At 39.6% G+C, this 11,115-nt stretch overlaps 1 non-coding gene across 1 annotated transcript; it reads right to left on the bottom strand.

The window, feature by feature from the left end:
• Nucleotides 1–1,885: 1,885 nt before the first annotated feature.
• Nucleotides 1,886–1,988, bottom strand: LOC112471602. Its single transcript, XR_003043349.1, has one exon. It is a non-coding gene; the product is annotated as a U6 spliceosomal RNA (small nuclear RNA).
• Between the last annotated feature and the right edge of the window lie 9,127 nt (nt 1,989–11,115).

Here is an 11,115-nt window from a genome sequence, read left to right as displayed (position 1 = left end):
GAAGCACACAAACTGGCTGAGACAGTCACATAAGATTAGAAACCATATACAGTAATCTACACTGTTGTGATAAGGGATGGTGCCCTAAAAGTATAATAAATCTTATTTAGAGTTCTAAGATTGATGACTTATCAAGCACATTATTTTGGGAAAAGACACTTTGTCAGTGTTGGGGGAGATATTTATGGTGGGTCCTTACAAATCTTTAAAAAATTATTTTATAGATGCCCATTAGTATATCTTCAACTAATAACTAATGGAGTATTGTTGGAAGCAGTGTCCACCTAGGGTTTTAATCTAAAGTCTGAAGCATGGTAAATTATATATCATTGCTTAGTGTAGCTGCTGTTTATAATGATGTCATATTTCTAATGGAAAAAATTAACATTAAAATTAATATTAAACTGGTAACTTGAGTTGAATTGAAATGGAAATGCTTAAATGGAAATGCTTTCTGTTGCCATGAAGGTTACCGTGGTTAAGTTTTTAGACTCAATACAAAATACTCTGCACAAGAAATAAAGGACAGTGTCTTATTCATCAGTAGCAAAGACTCTCCAATTGTTTAGCGAGCAATGAATGCAGTACTCAAAAATCCTGTTCAGTTTGAATTTTGAGGATAGAGAAGAAAAATTAGGAAAAACATATTACTTCAAAAGTGTGTTTGGATTAGAAAAAAGTTCATTTTTAACAAATAATGCTAGGCAACATGGAAAGATCTATCATATTAATAAGCGTTTAATAATAAAACATGAAGAAAAGTAAAAAGGCTTAAGGCACAACTCTCAGAACTTTATTTTAGGATATTCAGGAAGATGCTACTGTAGCATACCATGTGTTATGGTGATAAGGTGCTAAACTTTGATTTAGAATATGTTGGTTCACCTCAATCTGCCACTTACTGTTTTGGGTTACCTTGGCCAAGGGTCCTACCCACTTCATGATTTGGTTATTTATAAAATTGAGGGATTTAAAATTATGTCAAATTTATTATGATTATTCGTTTATAGTATTATCAAAATTGTACATCCATATAACCTAGTGATAAAGTTTTATAAAGCTTGTTTGAAAACAGCATCCCCCCCACCACGATTTTCCCATCTTCAGAGGAAAACACTTCCAAATCTTAGAGCTTTTTTTTAGTATATACCTCTGTATCTCTAAGTTATACTCTAAATTGCTAGTTTTAAAATATACATAAGATTTACCATTTAAACCATTTTAAGTGTACAGTTAAGTGGAATTAAGTACATTCACATTGTTATGCAATCATCACTGTTTATCATCTCCATAATTTTTCATCATCTGAAACAGAAACCCTGTACCTATTCAATAATAACTCCCCTATTACTCCAGGCCTTGGTAACCCCTATTCTGCTTTCTGTCTTTAAAAGTTTGACTACTCTAGGTACTTCATATAAATGGAATCATTCAATATTTGTCCTTTTGTGTCTGGCATCTTTCACTTAGCATCATGTCCTCAAGTTTCATCCATGTTGTAGTATGTGTCAGAATTTCTTTCCCTTTTAAGGCTGAATGTATATACAACTGTATGTATATACAACTTTTGTTTGTCCATTCACCCATTGTATATACAACTTTTGTTTGTCCATTCATCCATTGATAGTCATTTGGGTTGCTTCTACCATTTCACTATTGTGAATAAAGCTGCAATGAATGTGGGTGTAAAAATATCTGTTTGAGTTCGTGCTTTCAATTCTTTTGTATATAAACCCAGAGATGGAGTTGTTGAATCATATTTTTAATTTTTTGCAGAACTGCCACATTGTTTTTCAGAGTGGCTACACCATTTTACATTCCTACCAGCAGTGCACAAGGGTCTCAATTTCTCCACATCCTCACCAGCACTTGTTATTCCTCCTTTTTTAATATGGAAGCTTTCATGAATTTGTGTCTTCCTCGTGAGGGGCTATGTCGATCTTCTCTGTATCATTATACTTTAATATATGTATTGCTGAAGTGAGCACTCTATGTGTTTTTGCTTTCTACTTTCTGGATGATTTTTTAAATTTTATCTTCCAATCCACCTATTGAATTTTTTTTGTATATTGAAATATAATAGACAATCAGTTGTTTGTACTTACATTGTATAATTCAATGAGTTTTTTTTTTTTTCATTTATAGTTGGGATACAATAATATACCAGTTTCAGTTGTAAAGCATAGTGACCAGAGATCACATAACTTGCAAAGTGATCACTCCACTAAATCTAGTATCCCTTTTCCCCTTACATATTTATTACATTATTAACCATCTTCCCCATGCTACACTCTACATCTCCATGTCTATTCTGCAACTATCCGTTTCTACCTTTTAATTCCTTTGCCTTTTTTTGTCCCCCCAGCACCCCTCTCATCTAGTATCTCTCTAAATATTCTCTGTATCTATGAGTTTATTTCTGCTTTTGTTGTCATTGTTGATTTTGTTCTTTAGATTTCACATGTATGTGAAATCATGTGATATTTGTCTTTCTCTATCCGAACCATTTCATTCAGTGCAATACCTTCTAGGTCAATCAAAGCAATATCTTATTCCATCCTCTTCCTTTTAGTCGGTGTGTCCTTTAATCAGAAGTGAGTCACTTGTAGGCAGCAATGTAGGGCTCTTGTTTTCTTATCCATTCAACTACTCTAATTTTTGGTTGGAGCACTTAATTCTTTTCCATTTGAGGTACCTGTTGATAGAAATGTAGTTATTACCATTCTTTATTCTTGTTTTTGATACATGATTTTTCTTCTTAAAAAAGTTCCTCCAACATTTCCTATAAGACTGGCTTGGTGGTAATAAATTCCTTTAGCTTATTTTTGTCTGGGAAGCTCTGTATCTGTCCATCAACTCTAAGTGATAACTTTGCTGGATAAAGTACCCTTTGTTGTAGATCCTGGGTTTTCATCACATGGAATATTTTGTGCCAATCCTGTCCTGCCTTTTGAGAAATCAGCTGCCAGTCTTATGGGTGTTCCCTTATAAGTAGCTAACTGCTTTTTCTCTTGCTGCTTTTAAGATTCTCTCTTTGTATTTAAACTTTGGCATTTTATTTATGATAAGACTTGGTGTGGGCCTCTTTGAGTTCCTGGTTTTTGAGATTCTCTGAGCTTCCTGGAGTTTTAGGTCTATTTCCTTCACCAGGTTAGGAGGGAAATTTTCCATCATTATTTCTTCAAATAGCTCTTCAACTTCTTGTTCTTCCTCTTCAGGTACCTTTATGACATGGATAGTTTTACCTTGAATAGTGTCTCATAGGCTCCTTAAATTATTTTCATAGTCTTGGCTTTTTATTTCTTGTCATTCTGATTGACTGTCCTTGGCTTTCCCATCCTTTATATAGTTCATTTGATCCTCTTTATTCACTTTGTTTTTTCCATTTAATATACTTCTCATTTTAGATAATGTGTTCTTCATTCAGACTGGTTCCATTTTATAATTTCCATTTGCATTTTTATGTTTTTTATCTCTGTTATCTCTGAATTTATGTCTGAATTTATCTGCACTTCCCATAAGTTCTTTGAACATCTTTATAACCAGTGTTTTGAATTCTGCATCTGTTAGATTGCTTGACTCCATTATATCTGGATCTCTGTTGTCTTCTCTCATATGGTTTCTGCTTCTTTGTCTTCCCATTTCTGCTTCTGTGTCTGTTTCTATGTACTAAGCAAAGCTCCTAAGTCTCCTGGTCTTATTAGTGTGGATTTGTGAAGTAGGTGTCCAGTGGCACAGCCCTGAGAGTGATTCAGCTGCAGGCCAAATTTAGCCCAAGCCTCTGCCCCTCTCGGGCCACCTGTTAAGATTCAGTGAGCAGTCCACAGATGCTGTGTTCATAGTTGCCTCAAAAGGCTACACCAGAAACCGAGGCAGCTGCCTCCAGTGTAAGTCCAGGTGCAGCAAGAAGCACCTGACTCACTGAGGACACACCTGGATATGGCTGGGTGAGGCCCTGAGTTGGAAGAGGCAGGGTTTCAGGGAATCCTCTGGGCAGAGCAACCTGTTATCTAGTTTGATGACATCACGGCTATGGCGGTGCTGCATCTGCATACTGGGAGTGGGGGAGGGTCATCAGAGGAACAACAGATACTGCCGGCACTTCTGTATAGACTGAGTCCTGCCTCAGCCCTCAGTCCAACAACTCACTGTCCCCCTGTAAGTCCCTGGTGTCCCTGTGCAGCCTAACCAGCACTGGTGCTCAGAGTGAGCAGGTCCGACATGGCCAAAGTCCCGCAGACACGGCCCCTTTAATAGGCATCTGCCACTTCGCAGCCTCTGTCCCACTCAGCTACCTCTGACCGGGCAGCCCCACATTCTCACCCCATTCTACCTTCTGCATTGCAGGGTGATTTCTTAGATTTCTCATGAGTTGTATGGCTTGTTCATCTAGATCCCAGGAGATTTTTCCTTGCTGTTTGCTCCTTGTTTCTGTCACAACTTTGATTTGGTCGCTGGAGGGATGAACAGAGTCTCTATCATCTACACCATTTTTTTCTGCCCGAGTCTTAATTTCTGCTATTATACATGTAGTTTTCAAGAACTTTTGGTTTCCTAAATGTTCCAAAAAAGAACATCTTATTCTTTTTACAAAAAGATTGCTTTAAAAAGACTTTATTTTTTAGAGCAGTTTTATGTTAACAAAAAAATTGAGAGGGAGGTACAGAGATTTCCCTTATAATCTAATCCCCATAGATACATAACCTCCCTATTATCAACACCACTTACCACAATGATACTTTAAAAAAAAAAATCAAGGAATGACCTTGTATTGACACATCATGATCACCCAAAGTCCATAGTTTACCTTAGGGTTCACTCTTGGTGTTGTATGTTCTGTGGGTTTGGACAAATGTATAATGACATATTTCCATTATTATAATACAGAGTATTTTCACTGCCCTAAAAATCCTCCATGGTCAGCCTATTCATCTCCCCCCACTCCATCCCTGGCAACCAGCAATCTTTTTATTGTGTCTACATTTTTACCTTTTCTGGAATGTTATGTAGTTGGAATCATATAGTATGTAGTCTTCTCAGACTAGCTTCTTTCACCCAGTAGTATGCATTCAAGATTCCTCCATGTCTTTTCATAGTTTAAGAGTTTATTTCAGAGGTATTGAATAATAGTCCATTGTCTAGATGTATCACAGTTTATTTATCTATTCACCTACTGAAGGACATTTTGGTTGCTTCCAAGTTTTAACAATTATGAACAAAGAAGCCATAAATGCTGTACACAATTTTTTATATGGATGTAAATTTTTAACTCCTCTGGGTAAATACTAAGGAGCATAATTTCTGGATTGTATGGTAAGAGTATGTTTAGTTTTGTAAAAAACTACCAAACTATCTTCCAAAGTGCCTATGTCACTTTGCATTTCTACTAGAATATGTGAGAGTTCCTGTTGCTTCCACATTCTTGTCAGCATTTGGTGTTGTCAGTGTTCTAGATTTTGGCCATTCTAATAAGTATATAGGGGAATCTAATTGTTGTTTTAATTTGCATTTCCATGATGACATACGATGTGGAGCATCCTTTTATGTTTTTTTTTGTGATCTGTATATCCTTTGGTCAGGTGTCTGCTAAGGTCTTTAGCCCTTTTTTCCCCGTCTTTATTTTTCTCCCTCCCCCGACATCCACCCCTGAATTATGGATGTCGCCGTTTCCCTTTAAGAACTGGATCTCTGAAGGCAGGGTGTCTCCTCCTACACACTCGTGGCCTGCACCCGGGGTCTGGCACCCCCGGCGCAATTGGGGGACCTGGCATACCCAGGGGCCCTGGCCCATAGCTCCACCTGGGGCACAAACCCAAGACCTTCTGCATGTAAAGCAGACATGCTAACCATTACACTAATGCATAACAGGCTGAATTCTGGGAACGAACATGTGCAGAAAGTAAATGATGAGTCACTGAGTCCTGTCAATCTTAGTTGTCAATCAAGAAAGCCCACTCTTCTAAGAAAAGTAACCACCCAGTTAAGTAGGGATAAAAAACCCCAAAGGCTTTGTTACTAGGCCCTTGAGCCACCCTGTTCTTGCTCAGGCCTCTTCCACAGCTGGAAGTGTACTGTTGCTTTACTCTCCTTTCCAATAAAGCTATTCTTTTGCTGCTGTATTTCGGTGTCTCACTCACTTCTTTGTTTAAGACATCAAGAGACTAGACAACGTGCGGAGAGGGGAACAGAATCCCCATTCTCCGGTAACACTGGCTCCTGTCATTCTGGAGCCCATCAAGAAAAGAGATTGGGGAGGGGTAGGGAGTCTTCTCAACATTTGGTATGTAAACATTCTCTTAATATCTCTGGGCTCAGTACAATACCCCTGCCTTCAACTGTGTCTAATGTCCCCTAGTCCAGAAACTCTGTTTTCTATCTCCAGAGCGCAAACTTGGAAGAGCTGGTGGTGAAACATCTGATCACAGAGTGGAAGAGAGTGATCTGAGGATCTGTTTCTTAAACATCTATCCTCCAATACCCTATGCTCATCTCTACTTTCAGAGATACCTGGTGCTGCCAATTCCAGGTAATTTAGGGATTCTAGTGGAACTGGGTTGCTTCTTAACTCCCCCTCTATAGGCTTAGAATTTAGGTCTAAGTCAGCAGAGTCAATTACTACCCATTTACTATTTTTCAGCTTATAATATTTTGTTGCAATCTTTCCTCTCATTCTTTTTACCTTGTTTTAAAACTTTTTACTGTCATTTTTGTACAATTTGGAGGGAGTAAAATTAGATATGTATGTGCTCTATCTTCTCTTTTTCTCCAGAATGCTAATGTATTTTCTAGTTCTAATAGTCTGAGTTTAAGATGGTTGTTAAATTGTAAAAACCTAATCTCAATTATCCAAGGCCTTAGATTTTCCTGACTACTGAGGCATCTTATATTAACTCCTCACTTGCTTATTTACACTACTATCATAGTAGATTGGGACAGAAAGTGTGGTGAAATTCTCAAAATCTTGTTTTATAAGTTATCTTTTCTGGGAAAACGGATGCAGAAAAAAAATGTATAGGGTCATGGCTAAAAGTGATGGTTGGCTATTTTATATTATGATCTCTTAGCTCCTAGTTTGTTTCAATATTTGAATATCACATTAATTCCAACATATAATAAGCAAATAATAGTTTTGTTCAAAATACTTTCATTACTATTCTATGATTATAGTAATTACATGTAGAATGTTCAGATGAAGAAACTGAGGCATAAAGGATCATTGAATTACCTCCTTAAATACATACAGCTAATGAAGATTTTGGGAGTCAGGAAAACCAAAGTTTTCTTCATCTGTCTCTACTTGGTGCTCATAAGAATGTGTCCACTCTCTTGAGAGGAGTCCAGTGTAGGTAGGAACTTTTGCAGTAGAACTGTTACCATCTGTAAGTACTTACTGAGCACCTAAGTGCCTGGATACATGCAAATACTTTAAACACATTGCCTCCTAATTATAATGATCTTCTTTCTTTATAGATAGAAAACTGAGACCTGGAGAAGTTAGAAAACTTGCTGAAGTGCACACAAATTATAACTGCAACAACTAGATTTGGAACCCAGGTCTTTGACTTGAGAGTTCAGGCACTTTCCACATGCAGCTTCTTTTTGGGCATAAGTTAATAGCTTAGTCCAGAGGTGAAATAGGGGAAATGCACATTTAACAGCACTGTGATAAGATCTGTGGTGGGGTTATATGTGATGTTATGAGAGACTGTGGGAGGGGAATAAGGATCTCCAGGGAAGAAAGGGCCAAAGAGCATTTAGGCAAGTGATCAAAGAGACATTCCAGTACCTAAGGGAAATCAGAGTATTTAACAAATGCCACTGGAAAGGAGGCATGTGGCAGGACATGGAGCGGTGGTGGAGGTAAAAAAGGCGAGGCTAAATAAGAAAGTACGGAGAGGAGGCCAACTCAGAAGAGACTTTAAAATATGAGGGAGTTAGAAATTTATCTTCAGGCCAGTGGGGTTTTCAGTAAGAGTTTAGGGTTTAATCATATAAGGGTTCTTTTTATATTTAACATACATAAAAATTTGTATTTTTATAAGGATCAGTCAGTCTGGTAGCTGTAGGAAGAAAGGATTTGAAAGGGGCTGAAACAGGGGAGGAGTCAAGAGTGGTTCTCAGATCTGTCTTGGACAAGTGGACTGAGCGGTGCCATTCACCGAGAAGGGAACAGCCTCGGAAAAGAAGAAACTGGGCATCAGAATGTCTATTCTAAAATACTAAATCACTACTGTGTCCTTGGACACTGCATACTACTTCATGAAAAGAAACTGGCAACTTCGATCTTCATGTTCTTCTAATGTAAAGTGCAAAACAATACAATTTTGTGGAGAGGACTGTATTGTCTCTTAAATACATCATTGAGTCTTAACATGTATTTTCAGATGGAATGAAACTTCTCCAGAGTTGCTTTGAGAATACAATAACATGGATTAACTTCATATTAAAGGTGCCAATAGCATATGTAATATAGGATATTGCCTTGTAGCTGAATTGGAAACTAATAAAGGCCACACGCAGTATATAAAAGAAATTTCTACCATTAAACGTTTGTAGAGCTTACAGCGTTTGGAAAATATCTGTCATTTGCATAACTCATTTCCACACTTTCTAATAATCAATTTCTTGTTGAAAGTTGATAAAATACAAAGCACTTTTAAGAGCTATGTATTTTACATATGCTTAACAACACTGTACATTCTAAACAGTCTGTACTACTGTTACGGCAAAGGAAGAGCATACAAATTAATATTTTTATTCAAGGCAAAATAAAGTAGGTGAAAAAGTCTATTCAAATAATCTTGCCTGATAAAACATACTGTTTCTAACATGATCAGTGACTGATCTGAGACAACAGAAAACTACAAATTAAATATTTGATTCTTCGCTATTAAAAAATAAAACACTGAAAAAATTCCTTAATAAAGGCAATGTAAAGTTTATCAGAGACATCATATATGGTATAGACTAGAGTCTGTGTGTGAGATAATAGAAAATATATAGATGTGGGTCTCCGCCCCTGGTTTCTGACTGAGTGGAATCCCAGATGGCCCCTAGTCATCAGAAACACCAGCCATAATTAGAAGTTTGAAATTTTCAGGCCTGACCCCCACATCTCCAGAGAGGGGAGAGGGGCTAGAAATGGAGTTAATAATTGATCATGTCTAGTGAGGAAACCTCCATAACAATCCCAACAGCATAGGGTCCAGAGAGATTCCAGGTGAATACACTCCAGCTAGATAGTGTCAGAATTGCGTTAAATTGTAGGACACCCAGCATGTCACAGAGAATTGCCTGGTCTGGGGGAAGAAAACCTCCATGTTAGGTGACCAGAAGTGAAGTGTTTTGTGTGCGCAGTAAAGAAGAAACATCGGAGAAAGACACAGGAGAATTGTAGATTTTTCTAATTCACTGTTTCTGTTCCAGGACCCTTCACACTCAAGGGTCTTCCAAAAGAGGAACTAACTCTTCATAAACCTTTAAACTGTTAATCTCCAAGAAAACATAAAAAGTTAACCTTCTACATTTGTATTTTCTCCCAACTGTGCAGATTGCCATTGAGATTCCATATACTTCTGGCATAATTCCATTTTGAGGCATTTTAAATGGAACGAACTGTACAGAACCTCTTCATTAAGTGGCCTTGCTTGGTGACATTGTAAGTACTTAAAAATAACTAAAGTGTACTTAACTTTGTTTCTCAGGAAATTTAAAGCAAACGAGGCTATTTTGTTGTTGTTTCCCCACCAGAACATCAATAAGTTATAAATCTGCTTCTTTACAAGAACTTCCAGGGCTTTTTGAGCCATCATTACCTTTTTATCCTAGAAGCAAAGCAGGGCGGTTGACTTTCACCTTCCAGTTCCCTAAAGTTCTCCTAAGGCTTTTTATGCTCCTGTCCCCACTCCACCCTATCCTTTCAGTTTTCTCCCTGAGGCCCAGATACAAGTCATAAGGTTTCCCGGTAAAGGAGTTTGGGAGCGGGGTCGCGGTCCTCCGTCCTCCTGGGCTGGATGGGAGCGGGGCCCTCCACGCCAAGCGCAGCACCAGGCTCCTGCTAGCTCCAGACCCGCAGCGCGCAACGAGTCCAGAGGCAGACACTCGTCTTTAAAACAAAGCAACCGCGTATTTCATAACGCTTCTCAAAGCTGCCCCAAGGGCACCTCCCTGCAGATCGCTACCCGAGGGTCTCCCTCGCCGCCGCCAAATTAATTTTAATGCTATGTATTATTTTAAGAACGAATGTCAATGTTCCATCTACCCCCACAGCTTGAGCTTATTAGTTTCAATATTAAACGTTCAAATTCTTACACCTCCACGCACGCATTTTCCGTTCCAGCTGCAGCGACAGGCTCGCGTCTCCCTATCTCAGGCTCACTACAGGGGCGGGTGTGTGTCCTATTTTGAGGAGCCTGGAGTGGAGGAAACTCACGGTCATTCAGTCCGAGAGGCGGGGCCAGGGGCGTGTCCTCCCCGGGGCGTGTCCTCCCCTGGCCCCGACCCCTAGACAACTCCGCGGAGGGAACGGAGCTCGCCGCGTCCCCTCCAGCGACTCTGCAGGTTTCGGGTGGCCGTGGCCCACGTCCCAAGCCCCGAGGGCCCCTACGGGCCGTGCCAGGCGGGCGCGAGGAGAAGGTTGTGACGCGCAGCCGGGATCCTGGCGCACGTGTGCGGACTGACCCTGCGCATGAAAAGGTAACAGTCGCCCCGGCCCGGTGCATAGCGGTCGGGTTCACCTCCCGCAGGGACTGCACCGAAGTGCTATTTCCGAAAAGCAGCGGGACCATGGGGCTCCTTCCGCGGGACCCACGGTGAACCAGCCGAACCAGCCATCGCAGCGAGGCCTCTTCCCTCTTCGAATTTGCTGTCATTCCTTGGCAGGAAAATCGCTGCCTTCCCTCTCCTGGGAACCGTGTCTAGTCGCCACTGAACCATCAACTGTAACAAGTCAATTTGGTTTCCAAAAGTAGGAGACAGAACTGGAGGAAAAGTCTACATTTTCTGTACTTGCTTCTGGAGAATATAAGAATCGGAGAGTTGGCCCCTGGGACTTTGATTTTAAGTATTGCTCCAAGTATGGGGGGTACGTTTGTGGGAATTCTGTTGCTTAAGGAA

The sequence above is a fragment of the Pteropus alecto genome, unplaced genomic scaffold (assembly GCF_000325575.1).
Source record: "Pteropus alecto unplaced genomic scaffold, ASM32557v1 scaffold57, whole genome shotgun sequence".
NCBI lineage: Eukaryota > Metazoa > Chordata > Mammalia > Chiroptera > Pteropodidae > Pteropus > Pteropus alecto.
This window is presented reverse-complemented; position numbering and strand designations above follow the sequence as displayed.